This window comes from Protopterus annectens, chromosome 4.part0, assembly GCF_019279795.1.
Source record: "Protopterus annectens isolate FY-2018-M chromosome 4.part0, PAN1.0, whole genome shotgun sequence".
Taxonomy (NCBI): Eukaryota; Metazoa; Chordata; order Ceratodontiformes; family Protopteridae; genus Protopterus; species Protopterus annectens.
The window spans coordinates 468,123,635-468,150,466 of NC_056733.1; the positions used below are offsets into that span (position 1 = coordinate 468,123,635).

General features: G+C 42.1%; 1 protein-coding gene across 1 annotated transcript in view; it reads left to right on the forward strand.

Moving 5' to 3' along the window:
• Nucleotides 1–26,832, forward strand: part of LOC122799380 (glutathione S-transferase theta-1-like) — a 131,442-nt gene that overhangs the window by 57,934 nt on the left and 46,676 nt on the right. The window lies entirely within an intron of this gene.

Genomic DNA, 26,832 nt, shown 5'->3' on the forward strand with positions numbered 1-26,832 from the left:
ACAATGTAAGTTATAATTTATTGATCACCATTCAAAAAGCATGAGTTCAAATCCTCATGGTAACGCACTTGTTCATCATGCATTTCTGAACCTGTAATAGGATTAAATAAAATGTAGTCAAGTTTAAAAAAAATGTTTTAAGAAAGAAGATATGAAATTCATAAAGTGGAAGGTTAGCTGGTAATCTGAACTTGGGGGAATAAAGGCATTTTGTATTGAAGGTGTTTATATTGTACTTCATTTGTGATGTATTATTTACAGGTACTCGTGCATTTCTGTCTCTTTTAAATGTCCCTGCTCTTATAGTGTCATTGTGGAAGTTGACTATGAAATCAAGCAAAGTTTCTAAGGCTGACATTATAAAATGCAATAAACTGAGAGCTTTGTGGTAATTTCAGAAACCAGAGATAAAAATTGAGACCAATAACAGCAGAAGTAATAATATATCTACATTCCAACTAGAATGCATCCAGAATGGAGAGGAAAGAGCAAGAGAGAATGGGGAAACAGAGATCTATTTTGTTTGCTTCTAAAGGGGGGATAATACAGGGTCTGAAATTCCAGAAGGCAAACCTGATTAGATGCATTGTAGGAGGGAGAAAATGTAGAAATCCAGAGTATGAATGATATCAGAGGAGGAAAATGTGGAATATTGTTTGATGGTTACCTAAAAGAAAGAAAGAATAAGAGAACAGCAAAATTGCAAGAAGAAGAAACAAGCTAGATGCAACCACGAGATGGATTAACATAGAAAACGTGGACTATCATCTGGAGTCCATGTGATGAAGAGAAGGACAGATGCTAAACTGAAGGAAAAGAATCCAACAAAAAGAAAGTTTCATAGCAGGAGTTGGAAGGACTGAAGAGTTGTTCAGAAATTTTGAAGGTTAGCTAGGATAACATACCACAGATGAAGACTGCTTGCTTATGATACAGATGTGGTCTAAAAGTGACCAAGCAGTTACTACACTGCTAAAACTATTGTCTGATTACCAAATATTTAGGTATTGTGACATTTATTTTCGGTGGAACAGTAGCACAGCAGTTAGTGCGGATACCTCACAACCCTTGGGTCTTCAGTTCATTTCTCAGCCGGGATGCCTGTTCTGTCCACTCTGCACACCACTCATGTGTTTACATAGGCTTTTGTCAGGTGTTTGGACTTTCTACCATACCCTGGAGAAATCCTCCCAGTTACCTGTAAATTGTGTTTCTGTGTGTGTGCATACATTAGCACATATGATGAGGGGGACATGCATGTTTTTCCTGTAATGGGCTGACACCCTAGCCAGTGTTACTTTCTCTGCTGCTTACCCACTGAGTGCTGAGATAGGTTGAAGGTTCCTTCTAGCACTGAACTGGATTAAGCAACTAATCAGAGAATGAAAGAATGAATAACATTTATGTGCCAGTTTGTGACAACAGAAGAATGTTGTAATCTTCGTTGTAAGAAAATGACTAATGGGGATCTTCTAAGAAAGGTTGCATTGTGTCAGGCTGCAGGAACCTTGGATATTTTCTGTTCTGCTGTTTAAACCTGCATTATGATTTGTAACTGCTTTGTATTAAAATGGACGAAATTGTGTACTAATGTTTGGTTGCTGCAGAAGTGTGGAATGGTCTACCTTGGTAGGTAAAATTAAATAAGTAAATGCTGGGAACACTCATCTGGATAACTTTAATTTGTTGCCATTCAAAATAAAGTTGCATGTTATGGACTTAAAAAAGCTGCGGTTGTGGTACTGCGATAGCGTTGTTGTCTCACAGTAAGACATCCTGTTCGATTCTCAGCTAAAGCATCTTCTGTGTGGAGGCATGCTTGAATGGGCGTACCTTCGTTGAAGGTTGTGCTTCAGGGCTGGCAACTCGGTATGTAAAAATCTACTGCCAGTCATTAACGGACCGGAGTTCCGCTGTGGCGACCCCTAACCGGGAAAAGCCGAAAGATACAACAACAACTTTGTGGATAGTGAGCATCATTCATTCTTTCTAAGCTGATCAATGTGCATGTTACTACAAATGTAGCAGCCCTCTGTAGTTAAGCTGTGATTGTAAAAAAAATAATATTTTGAATGTTTTGATGTGATAATTAAGCAGTGGGCTACTCCAGAATAACTCAAGATTGTTGTGCTGTAGAGAGAGGGGGACATGAATATGACAAATGCTGAAAGAGATGAGCAGGAAAGAAGTCCTCTGAGGCAGACCAAACATTTTCTTGAAAGCAAGTCTAACGAGTAGGGGGAGGGGGTGAGAGGATTGTATGAATGGATATTTGGGCAAAGCTGACATTATGCAGAATATCTCTAAAAGAAAATCATAATGAGTAGGAGGCAGATGGGGAGAAGGAAGGCAAGACAATGAGACAGCAAGGGAACACACACTAGGTGCAATGGAGAGGATAAAAGGACCAGTTTATAGTTCATAGGTAGGTACTAGGCTATCGGCCCAGGGGCCTACGTAAGCCTAGCCAACAAGGTTCCCTGGCTTATGCCACCCAAGAAAGTTATTTTCCTGTGCCACTGTCGAGCAGAAACACAGAAGTGATCCCCGGGGTGTATTTCCTATTTCCCATCCACTCATCAAGATTTTTCTTAAGAGTGCTAATGAAGAACTTTGCTTGACATAGATGGGTAGCCTGTTTCAGAGTATGGGAAGTCTCTGGGACAGGAATCTATCCCTCCAGCATGTCCTGTTTGTTGTGGTGACAAGGTTTAGGTCCCTAGAGCATGTAGCTCGGATAGGTTGGGATTTTTTTAGGTGTAGCATGTCCAACAGCTCTGGGTTTGACATAGCTTTATATGTTAGGCAGAGATCACCTCAGAGTAGACGATATGCTACAGAGTAAAGCTGGAGTTTTTTGAGGCAGTTAGTGTAGGGCATTTGTTTGAGGCCAGTAATCCTCTTTGTGAGGTACTTCTGTGGCCTTTCCAGCTGCTGCAGATGTCTTGTGAGGTACATTCCAAAAGGGGCGTTGTACTCTATAATAATGGGTCTAATGACTGTCGAGTAGAGGGGAACAATGACCTCTTTTTTCCTGGATGAGAACCCTTTTATGATGAGGTGTGCCACATAGAAGAACTTCCTGACTACTGTGGCGATGTGACTATCAAAGGAGAGACTACTGTCCACCTGGGTCCCAAGGTCTTTTATCACACATTCGGTGTTAAGTAGATTGCTGCCTATGTGGTAGTTCATGGGTACAGAGTTTTTACCAGAGGGGATGACACTGGACTTTTTGGCTTGAGGCCATGGCTCTGACACCAGGCATCTGTCTCAGCGAGGCCCTTCTGTAGGATGTCCGCATCATTTGGGGACTTGACTATGGCTCCTAGTTTGCAGTCATCTGCGAACTTCATTAGCCAGAGGCCTTCTGTGTTAGCCTGTACTTCAGAGAAGTAGATACCAAACAGGAGAGGTCCCAGGACGGAACCCTGTGGTACTCCACTTGTCACTGCTTTGAGGTCAGATTTGGAGTCTGCAACATTTACAGTGTGGGTTCTGTCAGTGAGCCAGTTGGCAACCCATCTTGTGACGTAGGTATTTATACCTAGTTTAGTGAGTTTAGCTATAATTTCAGAATGGGGGATGGTGTCGAAAACCTTGGCGAGGTCAAGATAGGATGTGTGAACCACCTTACCCTCATCTACGGCTTTGGTGACTGCCTCAAAGAAGTCGATCAGGTTCAGGAGGCATGATCTGCCTTTCACAAACCCAAACTGGGTGGGATCCAGAGTTTGGAGTTTACCAGTGTCTTTGTTTATGAGTTCCATGATGATACGTTCCATGGCCTTGCAGGCCAGGCTCGTCAGGCTAATAGGTCAGTAGTTCCCGGGATCAGTGGTGGCTCCCCCTTTGTGGAGTGGAATAACTGTTGCTGTGCACCATTCAGTGGGCACAAAGTCTGATGCGAGGCTATTATTGAACATGGTGCTTAAGTGAGGAGCCAGTTCGTTCTGAAGTTCATTTAAGCCTGGGATGTTGTCCGGTCCCATGGATGCTGTGTTTTTGGCTTTAGAGAGTGCAGCTTTTACCTGCTTAGTTGTGATTACAGGGACTCTGCATTCTTCCTGTATAGATATGGGCCCTTTAGGGGGTGGGGGGGTAAAGTTAGCACTGAACCTATCTGCCAGGATGTTGGCAATATCAGTTGGTTCTGTAATTTTCGTGCTGTTGTGCTGTAACTCAGAGCAGATCTGGATGTTGCTATCGAGATTCTTGACATAGCTATAGAATGCTTTGTGGTTGTCCTTAGAATTAGTGGCGATTTTGTTTTCGTAGCTAGCTTTGGAGGATCTTATAAGGGATCTCACCTTCTTACTGAGGCTGACCAGGGAGCTCCTCCACTCATGGGATTTTACTCTCTTTCGCAACAGTTTCTTCCTTCTATTGTACAGTTTGTTTATGGCAGGGGACCACCAAATTGGCTTCCTTTTTTTGGAGGCTAGCGTCTTGGTTCTGTTTGGGATAGCACGATCCATGCACTCGTGTAAGTGCTTATAGAGTGCATTTGTGTAGGATTCAGCAGTTGTAACTGTATTCTCCATCTGCATGGGTGTCATGAAGTTCACCACTTCTGTCTTAAGAAGCATGAAGTTGGCTTTGGAGAAATTGTTTTACTGTGGTTTCCTTAATGGGGGGTGGGAGCAGGATGTGGATATCAAGGGTGATTAGCTTATGGTCAGATCGGACCAACGAGGAGTTGACTTCAGGTGTGGAACACCGGTCACTCATGTTGGTAATGACTAGGTCTAGGATATTGTTGCCCCTGGTGGGGGTGTGGATAAGTTGATCCAGGGCATTGGAGTTTATGAATTCCAGAAAGTGTTGAGCTAAGGACTTGGTACACGTGTAGTTTTCCCAGTTAATGGGGTAGTTGAAGTCGCCCATTATTAAGGTGTTTGGTTGAACCCTAATATTTTCCAGTACATCAAGAAAAGAGGAGTGGGAATCCTGGGGCATGGTGGGGGATCTGTAGCAAGCTAAAATTTGGATTACAGTTTTGCCCAGAGTTAGTTGCACTTGGATAACCTCAGATGCATTATGCTGAGCAACTAGCCTGGAGGTGTGGATATCCTTAATAAATGTGGACACACCTCCGCCTTTGGTGTTTCGGTCCAGATTACATGGCCGAAAAGTGTGGTATGAGTTATAGCTTGGTAGTGCAGGGGTGCTGTCTGGAGCCTTGAACCAGGTCTCAGTCACTGCACAGATATCGATGTTCTCCATTTTAAGGAGTGCCTCGAGTGAGTGCATTTTGAGATTTAGACTTCTAGCATTGAGTAGCATTACCCTCAGTTTTTGCTTGCCTGTTCCTGTTACAGTGGTAAATTTGTTATTTGAACGTTGCCTAAAAAAGGCACTATAGAGGCAGCAGGAGCCTTAGCCAGTATCTGGAATTCCAGGGGTGACAGGTGCAGGCCATCTGTGGCAAAGCGTCATGGTCTGTCGACCATGTCATCCCAAGCAGACAGATACTGGATCCCCTTAGAATGACACTAGAAGCTTAGCCAATTGTTGAAGTCAATCATTTTGTCGTTGTACTGCGGTATCATTCTGGGCGATGGCAGAATGCTACTCAGGGCTAGCGTCATACCTGCCTGGGCTACAAGATCAGAGCTCTTCCATGTCTCTTTTCATGCAGTCCAGGGAGGTACGTCTCAGGTCATTCACACCAACATAGGAGTCATATTTGTACTTATTGTGGAGTGACCTGAGTGCGTGGGTTATGTGGCGGATCCTGTGTAGTAAGGCAGGTGGAAGAATTAATTATATGGGATTTTTTAGAGCAACTCATGTATGTTTCTATAGACTGACAGGTTAAGTATTCGGCAATGCAGGGTAACTTTAAAAACATAATCATTTGTTGCCACCTACTGGTAACTGGCTGACTTGCAAAAAATTCAGTCGGTAGATTAGAAGTATGTCAGAATGGACCATGAGATAATGAAATGTATGTACAGTGTAGAAATAGATACTTTAGATAAAACTACAGCTGGTATCAATGTAATCAGTATGGGGGCGACATATTAATGCACATATACAAAAATGATACAGAAAATTGGCATCTTCTGCAACAAAACTGATGTAATCGGCTACATATTTGGGTGTATTTTAAGAAGGCCAGTAGTACAGAATATACCTACAGGGCAAATACTACAAAGATTAAATTGGCCATCTGTTTCATGATCTGGAACATTAGGGAGATCACATAGGTGGAGATAGGAACCCACTGTTAGACACATTTTCAAAATGGATGGAAAAAAATACAAGGCAACAGAATTAATTTACATGGATGGAGCCTATGTTTTAGGTCATAGTCTGTGACTTGGTTATCTACAGACAATTACACGTGTTATGTAAATGCTAAAAAAAAAAAAAAAAAAAAAGCCCATACCGAAAACTAACCAAGTGGTGCATTTGAACTTATAATCAAAGTACAGGAAATAACAGTTTTCCTGAGTATGGGAAGGGAACAAATTCAGGTCAGAAGGAAAGAAAAAGAAGCAAGAAAGATGGAAGGCTTTCATGCTGTACTGGTTACATTTAAAAAAGTATATTTGAAAGGGAAACTGCGGAAAATAATCTTGATGGTAGACTCTTAAAAAAAAACTAATTCACTTTCTGATGTTTGCTTTATCCTCTTAAAAGTCATGGAAAGAGTGGGATCTCTCCTACAGGAAATGAGCATAGGACTTCCTGCTGGCAACTAAGAGTATGAAATAAAGAAATGAATACAGTAAACAAAATGGTGCGGCATGGGGACATAGTAGGATGGGGATTTTTTTGTGTTAAAATTTTTATTGAATTTTAAATGCACTTAATTGCAAACAACTCTTTAGCTTCTCATTGCTTGCATCCTGTTTTAATAGTTCAGGATCTTCAATTTCCATTTCCAGCATCCCCCCCCTCCCCCCCCCCCGTCTGCCTCATTTCCAGGGGCGGCTCGTGGCATTGGACTGCAGCCCCCTCAGCTAAAAAAAAGAAAATGTACCTTTTTTTTTTTGGTTTACTTTTTAAAAATTAGTACTTTCTTTCTTTGTGACAGTCTGTTTGTCTCCAAGTCCGCGACTCGGAAGTACGCACATGCGCACTTTAACCGCCTCGGGTTGCGGCGGTTTTAAATAAAGATTTTTTTTTTTTTGTTTTCATTGCAGCCCGGGGGACTAATTAAGGCATCATTGTGATGCCCAGCAGTCTATGCGGTTCCAAACCGCATAGAATCGGAAGGGTCTCGGACTGCGACGTCCGCAGGCACGTACATGACGTGCTTGCTGGGCTAAAGGCTGCTGATTGGTTGTCACTCTCTTCCCGGGCTTTATGTACTGGGAAAAGAGCGAGAATCAAACAGTAAGCCAGTTGTGGGTTTGATTCGATCTTGACTGAGTCAGTCACACAGGAAGGATTTTAACGCCGACACCGAATCAGATACTTATTAATTTGCCACTGGATTTTTTTTTTTTTTATTTTGCTGAAGAACAGAAAAAAGAAGTAGAAGAAGAAGAAAGAAGTTGAAGAAGAACAGAGTGAAGGTGCAGAAGTATACCAGGTAAGTAGGAAGGGTAAGCTAAGGGTAAGCTAAACGGCAGGGAAATATTAGAGGCTACAGTCCTAATGTCAATTGATAACTGCTTTAGATGTTAGGTATTGGTGATCGATTTTTTAACAAGTTTGAAGATGCCAGTGCTTATTATGAATATTTTGTGTAGTTTAGTTATATTTGTGTGCTACAGCCCTTAGAATGTGCATTCTAGTGTCTAGTCTAACGGTTAAGTAAAGTTGTATATCTGCTTAGATGATTGTAGCTGCATTATAGGAAAATTAGGAGAGAAATGGAGAATTAAACATGCTGATTTGAGGCAGTTAGCAACAGTGCTACCCTTTCTGAATAACATAAATTTGTTTTGGTTATTTCATGTTGACTGTAAACGTATATTTGCATTGGACTACTGAAACTGAGATGAATAGAATTCTTGCTAAATTAAAAGATAGCCTCTGAGATATGCAAATGTCACATTAATTATCTCTTCATGTTGCCTGTTGATATGCAAACATTTGACCATTATTTTATTTCTACATCTTATGTATTTATTTAGTATTTGTTAAATAGGCTGACTGAAAATGGACCAGGTCCTGATATTTCAATGGAATTTAGGAAGAAAAACTCCTGGCAATAGGTCTTTTTATATGATACAATGAAGTAAAATGTAATATATAGACTGCCACTTATAATATCATGAAAGATGCTTAATAGCTGGCATAAAATATTGTTCTCAAGAGAAAATAAACCATGTGCAGTCAATACAAAAACAAAAATAGTAAATAGTGATGGACAAATCAGACACAACTTAAAAAAAAAAAAAACAATGAACTCAGGTATATTGTGACAATTGCAAATTTGGCACAGTCATTGAATCTCCCAAGACCTGAGTCATGGTCTAAAACTTGGGAACACATCTAAACAGTTACTTGTCTTTGACCATCATGTATCTACTGTAGGAAGGAAGTTGTTTTTATTTTGCACAATTTAGAAGTATATGCCATCTAGGGTTGGGGATGTCATTGTACCATTATACTCATCCCTCATTAGATGAGCCACAGAATACAACACCCCCTTCAGTATGCACCTGACCAGGTATATCCAATAACTGGAGAGTCAACAGAGGTTTCTCACAAATAATACGTGGTATAAGCAACTTCTCCTATGCAGACCATCTCAAAGCATGAAATATAACGGTATTTGCTAGCAGCAACATCTTCATTAGTTACAGATTTATTTAATGTGGAATTATTTAATGACTTTTTTACTTTAGAGATTGTGCATATTTACTGATAATGGTGGACTGCAGAATTGTGCATATTTACTGATAATGGTGGACTGTAGAATTGTACTGTAGAATTGTGCATATTTACTGATAATGGTGGACTGTAGAAATTTGAGTAGACTTTTATGATGGAAATGTTCTGAATTGGGCAGTTTTGTCATTATTGGTGCATGTGTTTTGTTTCATTGTTTACTGGAAAATCAGAATGTAGTAGCTCCGTAGAAATAGAAGTCCCATGTGTAAGCCACAAAATATGAAGTTAATAATCTCATTTGTTTTTAAAGTTCTTTTATTTCTCATTTGTTTTTAAAGTTCTTTTATTTCTCATTGCTGTGGTAGTCCCATGAATGCTCAACACTTTTTGGATGTTTATTGGAAAATGTTCAAAGCAATAGGAAGGTGTATCAAAGAGCACATGTATGTTTCATATGCAAGGGGCCTATGATTTGAAAACAGCCCAGAATTAATCTTTATCTGCCACTGGCAAAATGTATTTTCTTTGAATGTGGGTTTCAATGCTGTTTCAATGAATGTGAGTTTCAAGGGCAGAGAAGTTTTAATGCTAAGTTTGTTTAGCATATGTCTTAGTGTTTGTGCTGTAAAATGCAAAATAAAACTTTCACATTTTTGGTCCATTTTTGATAAAATTGTGTTTTTTATTTGGCAAATTAGTGACAAATCATTAAAGACTGAAGTTAGAAAATAATGACAGACATTTGAGTTTCAGATTTCATACCATTCAGAAAATTCATACTAATGCAAGACTTATTCTATTATTTTTCTAAGTTTTTAAGAGCAATATTTAAAAATTGTCCGTAGTTTTGGGCCTTTGTCCCACTTCTATGTATGGCTTTGTCCAGATTTCTTGCTCTGAGATTGAGAGGTATGACAAATGTGTCAGGGCCATCACAGTCAGCCAGAGACATTTCAAATTGTGACGTATTTGTTGCACCCCACTACCCCATGTAGTGACTCTGGATGTGTCGAAGCAAGGCAAGGAGTAGTTATGCAGTGTAAATGTGCAGACTCCCCCATCCAAGGTAGACACAAGTACTAGAGTGGCTTTTCATCTGTCCTTGATTTTTGCAGAATGGTCTGGTTTCTGTCATATTTTATGTACTGTTGATTTATGCTTATTACTCAAAGTGCCTGTTGCTCTGTGTTTAAGTAGCAATACTTTAATGACCATCAGGTAAGCTTGGCTGAGATCGTAAGATGCAAGTAAGCTTTAATAAGCATACTGTTAAAGAATTTCCAACATTGAAAGCCTTTCTGTTGTTGCCATGTAGAGAATACTTAACTAGATAATGTATAAGCCTTGGGTATTGAAATGCATATGACAGTATTTGTAATAAAGGACAGGATTACATTATTTTAAGAAGCTCATTACACTTGGAGACTTCCAGTCATCTCTGCAGGCTTTACACGTAAACTAAACAGAATGCCAATCGTGTGGTCCATAACCTGTACAGTAATCATTTTAAGCAATGTATCTTGAGCTTATTTCTTGTTTGCTTTTCATTTTTTACTTTTATCATGTTTTCCCCATGAAACAAGTAGATAGTTGTCAGGCAGCAGGTCTTTGTTTGGGTAAGAAACATTGTTACAACTGGGGGCATCAGAGATTTCTACTTTCAGCATGTTACTTGGTACTTTAATATAGCTGAATATAAATTATAATTAGAACTGCAGTGCAAGAAGTGGTTTGAGTTGAGTGCTGCTTGTTTTTCTTATGCTTGATTTTGACTGGCATTTCATTAATGTATTTAAAAAGTAATTTATTTTTTCATGCCTCACAACCTTTTTGTTACCATCTAGATATTATGTAAGCTGTCATGCAGCCAATGCATTGAAATATTTTTATTTTTTTATTCTTCTACATTTCATTTTGTCTTGATTGGACTCTCATAATGATGGTTTGGCACCCAGGGCAGTGTATTTAGTTAGTTTTTGTGGTTTTGAGCATAGCCCCTCCCCTTTCTAGTTGGCCGCACCCCTTCCCATTGACCCCACCCATTCAGCTGTCTCCTGCAGCCCCCCTTTGATTTGAAGTCACCAGCCGCCACTGCTCATTTCTCAATAATTCCTCCCCATTTTTTACTAATTTAGTTTATGTGTATGTTGCAGGATAGTGACTAAGGGCATAGGTAGTCTCAGAGTAAGAATAATCTAAAAGGTTGTACAATTTCATTAAGGCAGATTAAATCCAGAAGGTAATTCAAGAATGCATGCTTAACATTCTTCTGGGAGTGCATGGAGTGGCCCATGAGTGTTAAAGTATTTCTTCAACAGCATTTCCTGTTTTAGTCTTAACTAAGGTATTGTACTTCATGCCTTTTCCCCTGTGAACTTGCTCTTCCTTACTACTGTTGTTTAAAGGTCACTTTGGAATGCCTTATCATTTTGTATCCTTGATTGTGAATTGTAAATGTTTCTACCATCTCAAATATATTGTATGTGTATGTGGAGCTTTTCCTCCTGGGCCACCACTGAAACTGGGTCTTCTAGGCCCAGTTGGACTTTCCCAGTAAACAGATGACAATAAATAAATGAGCAACAGTAATGTTGCCTATTGCTCTTCAGTTTTTCCCTTAGATCTGCTAGTTCTCTCCTCTTCTGCATTTTTACTAGCTTATTAGTCTAGCACTTTACCATACCAGATTTCTTGTAGCAATTATTGTAGCACACAAATGTGCTACCAGTACTAAACGTTCTACAAGGAAACAGCTCCAGTACTTATTATTAATGCCCACCCCTCCAGACATGTCTAAAGGTCAGTAGCTTGTGCTTTCTCCTATTAACCTGGTGAACTTGGGCATCCTGAGGCAATGTAGCAACTGCCTCATGTACACTGACAACCCTCTCCTCTTACCTCCCAGCACTCAGACTTGCAATGGATGCACTTATATATCCAAACTGGAAGCCATGCACTCTCCAGCCAAGACCAGAATAGCTGGTCAAGAGAAGGTGGTCAACACTTGCACCACACCACATGGAACACATAGCCCTCCAGAACACACACCAGCACTGCCTTCACATAAAAACACAAACCGCACACCCACCTTCGTGAAGGCTCTCAATAAAAATCTATCCAAACAGCAGAAATGCATTCGACCACCACCACCACAACACAGCACTAATCACGAGACACATAACTCTCCTAAACAGTGTGCCACTCAACCAAAGCCCCTAAGGCAAAACAGCATGCCCAGTACACTAGTCGTAGGTGACTCGATAGTGAGGCACACTGATGTCCCACTCACGAGGTTGAATAAGGAGAAAGTAACAGTCAGCTACCTGTTAGGTGCCAGGATCCGCCACATAATGCATGCACTCAGGTCCCTCAACAACAGGTGCAGATATGACTATGTCATTGTACATGTGGGTGTGAATGACCTGAGATGTACCTCCCTGGATTACATGAAAAGAGACATGGAGGAGCTCTCAGATTATGTAGCCCAGGTGGGTATGAACCTAGCCCTGAGCAGCATTCTGGCATCACCAAGAATGATACCACAGTACAAGCAGAAAACAATTGATTTCAACTATTGGCTAAGTTTCTGGTGTCATTCTAAGGGGATCCACTATCTATCTGTCTGGGATGACATAATTGACAGCCCTATATAATCTCCTACACAGATGGTTTAATACTTCTCTACTACTTTTTGATAAGCTAAACATTCCCTGAGGAGGTCATCTCCAAATGCCCTGTAGACCTGAATAAGGCCCCCTCTTGGATATCTATATGAAATGCTAATCAAGCTCAGATGCTATGATCATTCATTTTAAATTAAGCTTTCAGAACCATGGAATGCCCTTGGTATTTCTGCAGTATCCATTCCTGTTTATTCATACTAGTTTTCTTAAAAGGTTTCTACAAGATTACTCCATATTGTGATTTGGGTTTAATCTGACAGACAATAGTTTTATCATTTCCGATTACCTAGATTTTATAACTTATAGAGATAAATGTTGATAACTATCTGCAGAGAGAGACGAATGTTAAGAGAAATGGCCAATTGTCTAATTTTATTCGTATGGACAACAACCCACTTCTTATTGAGCATTTATCTGTTGAGACAATGGAAAGTGATGATAGTGAGTATTTTATGAAATAAAGATGACTTAAGACTGCTAGAGAATGATTTATATCAGCTTAAGTGATTTCATTGCCAACATTTTCATATGGAGGCTGCTTGTAAGGTTTAAAATAATACCCAGGGGGCTGCATATCGTAAAGGTGCCAACTTCTGGGGACATGTACCCTGAATTGTTGGCAAAATGGCAGAAGATCAACTTTGATACTAGCTTTTTATATATGCAACTGCTTATTGATTATTTTAAACCAGTAGAGCAAAATTTATGACTGTATTCAGTGACAAGAAGAGGAGTTGTATGCTCAAACAGAGCATGATAAAATGGACGTGAATATTTGTGAACCTATTGATCAAGTAGGTGTTTATGAGAGAACTCGTACAACAAAAGAAAATGAAGGTTCAAAGAGATACGAGGGATTTTCAGTATAATTATGTTTTTACTTGGCCCAAGGAGAGCTCACCAGAAAATAATGCTAAACATCGGAGTGAAATAGTCCAAGATAATGGTGAGGGAGCCAATGCTGCACCTATTATGATGGCTGCCAACCATAATGGGAATATTTCCACTCCCATGATCAATGTATCTGTTTACGGTACAGCACAGGAGGGCAGGCTGTCTGAAAATGAGGTGGTTTAGCAAGGTGATAAGGTTGACATAGTACCCGTTGTTTGCCCTAAATATCTGATCTGAAGTAGTTACTTCATTTGTTCTGCAACCTGTGGGTCTCTGATCCAACCTCGGATCCGACCGGCAGCTTTCCAAGCTTCAAGATCCGAGCTCCTAGCTCCTCCCCTCTACCCACAATCCCCTGTCACCACCACACTACCTTAGATCGTTTTTGCCGTGGTTTGAATCACAAGCATCTTGAGAAGAGCTCCTGAGCTTAGTACAGGGAAGTGAATTTTTTTCAAGAAATTTTCTTAAAACTTTAACAAGTTAAAAAGAAGAGTGTTGAGAGTGTTTCTCTGCCCTTTTTTATTTTCAGGCTTGCGTTTTATTCAGTTAACCCTCCCCTAGGTGTTTGGGCGTGTGAGTGTGTGTGTCAGGAAAATGGCCGAAGGCCATAAAGCTATTTTTTCAAAGTGCACTGGGTGTGGCCATAAGCTTTCCCCAGCTGATGGCCACACTCAGTGTGTTATATGCCTGGGGGTTACCCATTTGTCGTCAGACTGCCAGGTTTGCGCAGCCTTCAACCCCCGGGCTGTGAGGGACAGGAGGAACAGGCTTATTCTGGCGGGATTGCTTTCCCCGGAGGAGGCCTCTTCCTCCTCTCCCTCCAAGGTGCAGGCTGCCCAGGTAGCTTCAGCACCCCTGATTCCCTCGACTCAGGCTGGGACTCAACCTCCCACTACTGCCTTGAGTACGAGGGAAGTTCAGTCTTCTCCTTCTAGGGAAAAGCACAGGGAGAAGCACAGACACAAGAGGTGAGCCGAGCCTCATCCCTCAGCTCCGCCTTCGAAGACTGTTAAATCGCCTCCGAGGGTGTCTGGACCTTCTCCTTCTCGGCTCCGATCTCCTTCCTTCTCGCCGTAGCTGGAGGAGGAGCTGCTATCACCCTCGAGGTCGTCGAGGCGGCCTTCCAGGCCCACCTCTACGACCTCTTCTAGATCTACTAGGTCTCGCTCCGACGCCGATATGGACAGGATGATGCGTCGGTTTTTGCAGACCCAAATGCAGATGGGGGGGCTCCTGTCTCCCCCCCCCCCCACAGGGGGGGAGTGCAGCTTCAATATTTGCCCCAATTTATCCTTCTTTGACCCGGATCCGGGTTTTGGAGTCTTCGGATCCAGGCCGTTTCGGAGCCGGGGTTTTGTCAGTGCCGGTGGCCCAAGCCTTCTTGACGCCAACCATACCCTCGAGTATCTCGGATCCGAGCTCTCGGGGCCGAGGGCCGGGCGTCGGATCCGTGGGAGCGGGTGCATCTTTGGCGCCGCCTATGTCAGAGAACACCTCCCTTTCGGATCCGATGGCTTCGGCTCCGTCCCCGATCCCTATCTCAGAGCCGAGGAGACTGCTCTCAGGGCCGGAAGAGAGTAGTTCTCCCTCGGCGTTCGAGGTAGTGGAGAGGGTACTGTCGAGGTCTTCCAGGTCCCCGACTCGGGCTTTGGATCCTTCTGCTCCCTCACTGCATACGGGTCTATCTTCCATCATCCTTCCATCGAGACAGCCTGCTCAGACCCTCCAGTTGGTTCCCTCAGAGGAACAAGAGGCCGTTGATGAGCCCTCTTCTGATAGTCCCACAGAGGAGGTGCCTCGTAAACGGACGTGCAAAAGGAGGCACATGGACTCCCCCGAGTCCGTCACCACAAATACGGACTTAGAGGAAAGGGAAGGTTCCCCAAGGTCACCCCCCGAGGATGTCTCCTTTGGAGACATCATGGAAATGTTGCGTATTGGGGGGGGGGGTCTGCCCAAAAACCTTCCTCGGATGAGTCCGTATTTCTGGAGGCATTTGAAGTGGGCCCATCTACCTCCTGGGTGTCCCCACCGGCAGATCCCCTGGTAGATCTCCTGACTACCAGGGCTTGGCAGGAACCCGACACTGTGGAGCCTATCCCACGCCGGCCGGATAAAATCCTTAGCCCCCCCTTCAGATAGGCAGGCTTGGGCCAAAGGATCTCCAGTTGATGCCATGTTGGTGGCTGCTGCCACCAAGAGAGAACTCTCCCAGGAGAGCTCCACGGTCCACCCGCCGGACAAGGAGTCCCGGGCGCTGGACCGTATAGGGAAGCGGACCTTTGCTTCAGCAACCTTCTCTGTGAGGGTGCTGAATTATATGATGCATATCATCAGGCTGCAACGGGATTTGATCAAAGAATACACTGCAGCCCCACCAGAGTCCATGTCGGTCGAGGACAAAACCGTGTTCTCGACTCGTATGGCCACTCTCAAGTCCATTTCAAATACGTCCATGCGGCTACTGTCTTATGCTATGGAGGGAGCCGCAAGGGCCAGCGGGGCAGGTGTTGTCTTGAGACGCCACGCCTGGCTCCGCCTTTGTAATTTCGCGGAACCTTTCAAGGCGTCCTTCGCAAACGCACCCTTTGACGGCTCTTCACTTTTTGGCAAGACCGTACGCGATACACTAGTCCAAAGCGAGAAGGACGGGAAGCCGCTGTCTGCCGTCGGAGTCCGCTTCTCTAGCCCCCAACGTTCCTTCTCAAGGAATCAGAGGGGGCAAAATGGTTCCGCAAGTCTCAGCAATCCTATCCAGCTTCGGACTCCGCGCCCTCCAGAGGCAGAGGAGGGCAGGGTGGACGCCGGCCCAGAGGCAGAGGGGGACCGCGTAACTTCGGGTCTAGGGAGCCTTTCTCCGAGAGACCTGCGCAACAGCCCTGAGGGCTTACCCGACTGTCCAGCTCTGGAGGCAGTCGGGGGGCGTTTAACGAAGCACCTGTCAATGTGGGAGTCCATCACGAACGATCGATGGGTGCTCCGAATTATATCCAGAGGCTACAAAATTCCCTTCCTATTTCGTCCTCTCTCAGGTGGTCGCCTCCCCGATGTCCCACCCAATCAAAGAGAGGCGGCGACCATAAAGATTTCAAATTTGTTAGAAAAAAGAGCCATCCAGCGGGTTCCCCCAGACCAATCCGGATCGTGCTACTACTCCAGGTTCTTTTTAGTGCCAAAAAAGACGGGGGACCTCAGGCCCATTCTAGACTTGTCCGCCCTGAACATGTTTGTCCCCAAAGAAAAGTTCCGGATGGTCACTCTACAATCTATTCTCCCCTTAATGCAGGAGAACGACTGGATGTGCTCTATAGACCTCAAGGACGCGTACTACCACATTCTAATGGACAAACGGTCCAGGAGGTTCCTCCGCTTCCGGCTAGGGGCCAGTCATTACCAGTTCAGGGTCCTTCCGTTCGGACTCACCTCAGCCCCCAGGGTGTTCACCAAAGTCATGGCAGCGGTTGCGGCCCACCTGAGGCTTCAGGGCATAAGGGTTTTTCCGTACCTAGACGACTGGCTCCTCGCAGCAGCCAACAGGCATCAACTTTGTACCGCGAGGGACTATGTTCTGTCTCTTGCCGACAGCTTGGGCATTTCAGTCAACATACCAAAGTCTTTTCTTCAGCCTGTGCAAGCATTAGATTTCATAGGAGCCAGGCTAGATTCACGATCTTCTCGGGACTTCTTGACCTCGGACAGGCTGTCCAGCCTCTCACTCCAAGTTTTGGCTCTTCTTTGCACCAAAGCTCCGCCGGCGGAGTTAGTCCTGAGAGCACTAGGCTCGATGGCAGCGGCTATCGACCTCTCTCTCCATGCTCGCCTAAGGATGCGTATATTACAGTGGACACTCCAAGTTCAATGGTCACTGTTACTCCACCAATTGAACACTCCCATCCCCCTGAGCAGGGTTTGCAGGGAATCCCTCCTTTGGTGGCTTCACTCCCCAGAACTCAGGCAAGGGAGACCCTTTGTGATCCCACCCCCCAGGCCACGTTAACCACGGATGCTTCTCGCCTAGGGTGGGGGGGCATTGTTTGGGCAGAAACATCCAAGGTACGTGGACCTTGTCGGAGACTGCCTTGCACATAAATGTTCTGGAGATGAGGGCGGTGCTTCTAGCGTTGCAGGCTCTCCAAGACCTTCTACCTCTAGGAACGATTGCAATACAGACGGACAATATGTCAATGGTCTGGTATATAAACATACAAGGGGGAACCAGATCCTACCCTCTTTGTCGAGAAGCCATGAGAGTTTGGGAATGGGCGATATCCACCAACCGCTTTCTGATAGCAACGCACATTCCGGGAAGATCCAACATTCTGGCGGACAAATTGAGTCAAGTAATTCTCAGTCCTTACGAGTGGTCTCTCAATCCGAAAGTTGCGAAGGAAATTTTCCACAAGTACGGTTGGCCTCGCTGCGATCTTTTTGCTACCCCCCAAAACACAAAATGCAGTGAGTTCTTCGCAATTCTTCCCCCAGAAGGGGAGAGTCCCAGAGACGCTCTGATTCATGCTTGGCCCCCCTGGTCTACTCTCTGCTTACCCCCCGCTTCCGCTCATGGCAAAGTTCATTCAGAAAGCTGCACGGTTGGGGAGCAAAATTATCCTCATAGCCCCATTCTGGCCTTGTCAAATCTAGTTTCCATACCTGCGGTCTCACAGTCTCTTCCCCCGGATCCCATTCCAGATCTAATATCACACTCAACGGGGTGCCCAACACCGAACCTGGTAAACCTCAAGCTCGCGGCTTGGTTGATCCAGTTCCACTAATGGCAAGGACTCCCGGTATCTCATCACCAGTGAAAACTATTCTGGTAGCGGCTCATAAACCGTCCACCAGGAAAATCTATAATAGCAAGTGGAAACGATTTTCTATCTGGGCTAACAGCCAAGGTCTCAACCCTTTTACTGTTCCGATTCCTACAGTCTTGGATTTTTTGTCCATGATTTTTGAACAAGGGGCCAGTGCATCAACGGTAAAAGTACAGTTGGCAGCTATATCCCATTTTCATGTGGGAGACGGATTAGGATCTCTAGCATCTACAAAATTGTGTAAGACATTCTTGCGTGGCGTTTTCCTTCTCAAGCCACTGGTGAAATCCGTGACTCCCCCTTAGGACTTAACCTTTGTCCTGCAAGCCTTAACGAAACCTCCTTTTGAACCTGCAGCTTCTGTACCCCTTAATTTTCTGTCCTGGAAAACAGCATTCTTGGTAGCCATAACTTCTGCTAAAAGGGTTTCAGAGCTCCAGGCTTTGTGCATGAAACCTCCCTATCTTATTTTCCACAATGACAGAGTGTCTCTCAGGACTAACCCGTTTTTTTTTACCAAAAGTGGCATTTGTGGCAAATATCAATCAGACTATCAATCTGCCAGTGTTTTTCAAAAATTTTCAAAATAAGGGAGAATACATGTTGCATACACTAGATGTACATAGACAGTTGCGTTTTTACCTGCACAGAACCAAAGACGCTCGTAAGGCTGATCAACTGTTTGTGTCATTCGCTCCTTCATCCATGGGAAAACCTATATCCAAAGTGACACTGGCTAATTGGATTTGTCAATGCATTTCTCAGGCTTATAAGGCATCGGGTAAAACAACCTCATTTAAAATTCGTGCACATTCCACAAGGTCCATCGCAACTTCTGCAGCCTTCTGGTCCAGGATGCCGTTGGACGACATATGTTCAGCAGCCACTTGGTCTTCTGCTCATACGTTTATTTCTCATTATAAGCTGGACATGATATCTAGAAGCAGGGCGTCCTTTGGCTCCGTGGTGCTTCGGAATATCCTTCCATAGACCACCCAGGTTCTTTGTTTAGGTAGATGGGGACTCTGTCCCACAGGTTGCAGAACAAACGAAGTAACTACTTCAGATTTATGTACTATTTATGTACTCAGTTATGAGTACTGAAGTTATGTACTCACCATAACATTCCATCTGAGTAGGTACTTCATTTGTCTGCACCCATTCCCCCCCTTGCCATCCCCCTAACCTGTATCGGGTTTCTAGGATCTTTTATGATTCTTAAGAATATCTGAACCTGTTTATTACAGGTTTTTTCAGGTGATACAGCAAAACCGATCTGAGGTAGTGTGGTGGTGACAGGGGATTGTGGGTAGAGGGGAGGAGCTAGGAGCCCGGATCTTGAAGCTTGGAAAGCTGCCGGTCGGATCCGAGACCCACAGGTTGCAGACAAATGAAGTACCTACTCAGATGGAACGTTATGGTGAGTATATAACTTCTAATTTTTAATGATGGGCAGGCTTTTCCTATGCTTACCCCTTCCCTTTCGAGGAGACAGGAAGGGTGTCAAAACCAGATCTCACAGCAAGAGAATGACTAAGAGAAAGCAGTCATTCAAAGAAACCAATTATCCAACCATAAAAAAGGTGTGATGAAAGACAAACAACAATTAGTTTGGAATATATTGAATAGAAGTTTGTCAATAGCTAACTGTCAGGTCCTTAATAAAGGCCCATCTTTTATACCTGCTCAACAAGCGGACTTTGTTAACACTATTGTTGATTTAAAGCTTTTTATTAGAAATTTGATGCTTAAGTTAATGTTTGATAAACAGACTGATGTTACTGTAGACATGCATGCATTTAGAAAGCTCAGTGCATACACACCACAGAACCACACTGTACTCGAAGTGTTTAGTCGGGTCTCTGAATGAGAGGTATATGATTTCCTGTGCAGTAATAGGAGACGTGGATTTGTTAATTTGACCATGGAAGAGAGGGAAGCTTTGGAGACACTGCATATGGATAGGGTCTATATCACCATATCGAATGGTGAAAATGCCGAACAGTGATAATATCGAAAGTTCACCAGAATGAACTTGTGTTTTTGGGGTCGCAGTACAATGAGGATTGGGATATGTGCCCTTTCCTCACTGTAGTGCGACCTCAGAGTCGGAATATATATTTAGCGGGGGGTGTGGGGGGCACAGCCCCCCACAACAGCAGGTTCGTTCTCGTGAATATTCGATATTTTCACCGTTCGGCATTTTCACCATTCGATATGGTGATATAGACCCTATGGATAGATCAGTATTTTATGAAGGTAAATGAAATGTTACAAGGTGATAGTATATGCAAATTCATTGAAAACATTACAGTAACCTTAATGTCCCAAGAAATGATAGCTTCATTAAGTGACTGTGTGAGTGCTGGAATAATCACTAAAGAATTGTTACAGTATTTTATGGTTGAGAATCCATTAATTCCCATGTTGCAGGGAATGCCAAAAATTCACAAGGACCCACTGACACCCCAGTTTAGACCTGTAGTATAAGGGGGAGAGTGTCTCATCGAGCCACTACTGATATATATTGAGAAACAGTTGAGACCTGTTTTAGATTGGTGTGGGGTAGTATTATGGGACAGTAAACAATTTTTGCAAGATTTATACAAAAGTCTTAAAGAAAGTGACAGTAGAGTACCCACATACATGGTGACATTAGACGTTCAGTCTTTGTTCACTGTAATATCGAATTTAGAGGGCCTACAGATGGTAAAGGAGTTTTTACAGGTAAACAGCACTTATCTTATTGATAGAATTTATTTGTTTTTTGCTTGAGTTGGTATTAGAACATAATGTTTTTATTTTTGATTGGGTATACTACCTACAGGCTGCTGGCATAGCTATGGGCACTTCTTGTGCCAGCAGCTACGACAACATAGTGATGGGCCAATGGGAAAGCATTCATGTCATGGGTGATGAACAATATATAAGATTGTTTCATAATTTTGTGGATGATATCTTTATTCTTTGGATAGGAGATCAGAAACAACTAGAGACCTTTTCTTTGGACAGGAGATCAGGAACAATTAGAGACCTTTTTCGATTATTTACAAAATAGTAGCACATTTCTTAGGTTTAGTTTAAATTTATCTAGAGACAAAATTAAATTTTTGGATATCGAAGTAGTTTGTAATTCACATGGGAAGTTTAATACTCAACTATATACGAAGGGATGTTATAGAGTCTCATATTTACATCGTACAAGTATGCACCTCCATGTTTTCAGAAATATAGTTGGCAGTGGTGGTGCAGCAGTTAGCGTTGCCGCCTCACAGCAAGAGGTTCTCCCATTCAATTCTCTGCTGGAGCGCCTTCTGTGTGGAGTCTGCATGTCCTCCCCGCGGTCAAATGACGTTTAAAAACATGCAGGTAGATGCGTGAATGAGTGTGCCTTCTTTGAAGGTGTGGCATCGGACTGGCAACTTGGCACTGTAAAAATCCACTGCCAGTCATAGGTTCATAGGTTAGTACTAGGCTAACTGCCTTTTCGAGACATTTTTAAGCCTAGCCAGTTATCTGTTGTGAGACTCAAACCCTGCACTTTGTATTTTCAAGGCAAACACCTTAACCATTAGGCCACCCTCCTAACCTTTTTCATAGGTTAGTACTAGGTTAACTGCCCTTGTGAGCCATTGTAAGCCTAGCCAGTTATCCCTTGTGAGACTCAAACCTTGCACCTTGTGTTTGTAAGACAAACACCTTAACCATTAGGTCACTCTCCCAACAACATTAGTGGACTGTAGTTCTGCTGTGGCGACCCCTAATCGGGAAAAGCTGAAAGACAAAGAAGTTAGAGGAAAGGCTATGAAGACATCTAGACTTTATGCTAGGGACCGAGAATTTGATGCTGAGATACATGAAATGAAAGTTTTTTGGACAGGGAGTACAAGAAGCAAGATGTTGATGAAGCAATAATATTAGCCAAAAATAAAAGTACAAGTGCTAAGCCTTATTTTTCATCCCTCCATAGTGAAGATTCAGTTAGTAGTTATGAAAGGAAGAATGTTACAGTTCCCTTCGTTTATAGCATGGGTGTTGATTAAATAAAACAAATTTTTAAGACAAATTTTTCTCCTCCTGGTATCCTAGGCTGTAGCACCATTTACTACTCACTTTATAGCCAGTTTAAGACCCCTACCTTCTAAGTTGGTCCTATTATACCCAGGAAAGACTGTATGGACATCTCTCTGTCTTATTTATCAGTTACTGCCCCTCAAATAATTTGCCCAATTCTGTTTATAACTAGTCTGTTCACCTGTGCCTTACTCATAACTTTGATCTGGGAATTCCCCACATTCTTCTGAATACTTTTTTATTCTTGCAGTGTTTGGTTAAAAAAAAAAAATTCATCCAAAGGGTGGGGGGGGGGGGATTCATCTTATTTGTTTTACCTTTATCTATCATGAATGCTAAGTTACCATGTAACACCTGTTTTATCTGACAAATAATATGTAACTGAAGTTTAATGTTCTGTTTGTTAATGTATTTTATGACAAATAATCTGTAACTGAAGTTTAATGTTCTGTTTGTTAATGTCTTTTATGTAGAGCTTTCCTCCCCGGCCTCTACTGAAAATGGGCATATATCCAGTTAGACTAGCCCAGTCAACAAATGTAAAATAAAAAAAAAAAAAATAATAAAAATTGACATATACAAGACACTGACAGAGAGATCAGTGCAGTGGTAGGGGAATCTCTGAGGTTTTTGTATAAAAATAAAACAAAAACTCTTAAAATAAGACTTTATTACCCTATGAATAATGATAATATTCATCCTTAATCAGATAACAGTACTTCAAGTAAGTGTGCTTTTTGTTGCTATATAAATGAATCGGGGATTTTTGTTCACCCTGACACAGGTATAGTTTATACATTTACAGCTAACTGTGAAACCACGAATTTGATATATCTAGCAAGCTGCACTTGTTGCAAAAATTTATGTTGGCAAAATGAATAGACTATGGGAATGTGTAAGGGACCATCTTTATTGTGTAAGAAAGGGTCTCAGATATAGTGCTATTGCTAAACATTTGTTAGAACATGGAGAGTCGCATTGTTTTACATTTTTAGTTATGGAGACTATTAAAGATAGTCCCGGACAAGGTTAATGAGACAGAATTTGTTGAACTTAGATGGATTTTTAAGTTAAGAGCAGACTTGGGACATGGACTCAGTGAATATGTATGTATGTATGTATGTATGCAACCTGTTTTGTTTTGAAAAGAAGAATGCTGAAAAAGTGATTCTAAATGTTTTTTTTCTGTTTTGTTTTTATAAGTGTTTATTTATAATTGAAGTTTCTTGCTGTGTATGCAGTAACTTAGCAATTTGTGTTATGCTGGAAAGGGAGAAGGCTGGGTAGGTGATTTTTGTACGTCAACATTTGACCATATCAAAGGCTGCAGATAGGTCTACACAGATAACATCACAACATTCTTTTTCACTTATAGCTGTTCTTATATTATTGTAGAATATTATGTACAGGTAGTTTATAGCCCTGTTTTCAGCATATGCATGTTGATATATGGGTAAAGGTCCCAGTCCTAACCAATCTCAACAATAATTTATCCAGCATTACATTTTCTATTATTTTTCCACAGCATAAAAGCAGATTTATGGTTATGTAAGACTGTGGGTTGGTCCTGTTTCCTTTTCCCTTAAAGATGGATTTGACAATTGCAATTCTCAATCTTGGGGAATCTCTCTGTACTTATTACCTAGTGAATAACAGCTGTATTGGTAGTGTATGTTCATGCTGAAATGTTCTCATATTGTTACTAATTTTGTCTTATTCCTGTTCTTTGTAAAGGTCCAGTTTGCCCAGCACTTTCTCAACATAATTTAATGATAGTATCTAGAATTACTTGTATCACAAATGACCTTGCCTTTTGTAGAACTAAACTGTTTTGCACAATATTTTGTGCATAGTCTTTTGTACTGTGTTTGAAAAAAATGTTTTAGAATCTACACATAGTTTATGGCATGTATTTACGCCTATCATATTTTATATACATATAAAATTGTTTCCTGTTATGTTCATTGTCTTTAGATACTTTTCCTGCTCTCCCCCCAAATGCTTAATTGTTTGTGTAATTTATTTCACTTTTCAAAGATATAGCTTGAATACATTTCCATTTCTTATATTTTTTCTGTCATTTGGGTATGCATCTTGTTCTTATTAAAATGTAGTTCCAAGTCTTGAGTGCTTAGATCCTGATATTAAACTTCTTTTTTTCTTAATTAATTCAAACTATATTGCCATATTATTTTGCCATCTTTAGTTTTACATAGTAACTGCTTTGCTTCCATATAGTTTGTTATTAATCATGTTCCACTTAGGTTTAGATTTCAGTTTGGCAGAATTATCTAGCTGTTATACCCATACGATCACTGCACACCAAAGGTGGTAGGTACATTTGTTTAAAATCTGTAACAATTGTTGTTCCTGAGAATAAGTTATAGATCATTTCATTACTAATGATGTGGAATCAATATTATTCCACTCTGTCTTTTGTAATTCAAGTCCCCTACTACTACTTGACTTCCGAGGTCTGTACACTAATAATTGCAATCTGCTTCAGGATTGCCTTTATTGCTGCCGTTAAATAATCTGCAGTATTGGTGTTATCTTCAAAGATAAGAAAATCACAGGTCTCATAGCTATCTTTAATCTATATTAAAACACCTCTACCTGATTTTTCATCAGAATGCTTTTTATATTTATTTCCTAACAGAACTGGTTTCCAGTCATTGTTCTTTAGTCATGTTTCACTAACAGTAACAACATGAATGTTACATGATCACAGTAAATTGCCTAGCAAAAAGTAATTTAAGTCCGATTTTACTAGCTGTACAACATTAATTTTCTGACAAAAATCCTATCTTATGTTACTCAAATATTGCTGCAAAAATTGTATTCCTCTGTCTTGAAAAGTTGGCTCCAACCTGTATTAATACATACATACTTGTGAGCCCCAAATTAGGCTTGGGTGTTTTATACATTCCACTTTTTAAAATTAACCATTTTCCCATGTAGATGTTTCTTCAAACATTTTCTCTTCATTCATGCTGACCTGTCTCTGATTTGTGAAAACAAGGTTTTGACACCTTTGATCATTATAAGTAAAAAACTAAGAGCTCTCATAAAATCATCCAAGGCAAATTTTGAGAGAAAAATCGCCAAGGACTCTAAAGAGAATCATAAGGCCTTCTTTAGCTATGTTAGAAACCTAGGAGGAAACTCCCAGATATGCTCAGAATTAGTTCAAAATGATGTGAAAATTACTGAACCTACACACATTGCCAACATACTGGCTGACAGGTTCAGTGCAAACTTCTCCTCCCCAAAGGAGAGATATCTATTCCAGAGGATTGTAGCCCCCAAACATCTCCAACGCCCAGGTGAGAACTGCCCTCACTAAGGCAAAAAACACAGCATCCATGGGACCGGATGGTGTCCCCGGCTGTGTGCTTCACGAACTCAACGAGGAATTAAACCCACAGTTAGGACAGCTGTTTAATCTTAGCCTCACCTCAGGATACGTACCCAAGGAGTGGCGCACGGCGACTGTGGTCCCACTTCATAAGGGCGGTGCCTCCACAGACCCTGGAAATTACCGCCCCATTAGCTTGACAAGCCTTATCTGCAAAGCCATGGAGAGGATCATAATGGAACTCATAAATAAAGACATAGGGAACTTGCAGACTTTGGATCCAACCCAGTTTGGTTTTGTCAAAGGCAGATCCTGCCCCTTAAACTTGGTTGACTTTTTCGAGACAGTCACCAAGGCTATTGATGAGGGAAAGGCAGTCCATACAGCCTACCTCGACCTGGCAAAGGCCTTCGACACAATACCCCACTCAGGTATCATCGAAAAACTCATCAGCTTGAATGTAAACCCATACATCACAAGATGGGTTGCAAACTGGCTAAGTGACAGAACCCACAGGGTCAGAGTTGCTGGAGCCATGTCAGACTCAAAGCCTGTCACAAGTGGTGTCCCACAGGGCTCAGTCCTGGGTCCACTCTTGTTCGGCATCTACTTTTCTGAAATACAAGCAAACACAGGAGGGTTATGGCTGACAAAGTTTGCAGATGACTGCAAACTGGGCGCCATAGTCGAAAACACATCTGACACAGATATCCTCCAGAAGGGCCTCACAGAAACGGATAACTGGTGCCAGAGCCATGGCCTGAAGTTAAACGCCAAAAAATGCATAGTCATACCCTTCGGGAAAAACAAGGTTACCCCTAGCTACCATATAGGTGGCAATCCACTGAGCACAGAAAAAGTCATCAGGGATCTGGGGACCCAGGTTGACAGTAGCCTTCGTTTGACACTCATGTTGCTAAAGTAGTTAGGAAAACCTTCTATATCGCCCACCTGATCATGAAGGGATTCACATCTAGATCAAGGGAGGTCATCGTCCCCTGTACTCATCACTCATTAGACCTATGATTGAGTACAATGCCCGCTCGAATGTATCTGACCAGACACCTGCTGCAGCTTGAAAGGCCCCATATGTTCCTCACCTAAACGATACAGGGTCTCTAAAATATGTCTTATGCTGCCCGACTGAAAGAACTCCAGCTCTATTCAGTCTCATACCGCTTGCTCAGAGGTGACCTGTGCCTGACATATA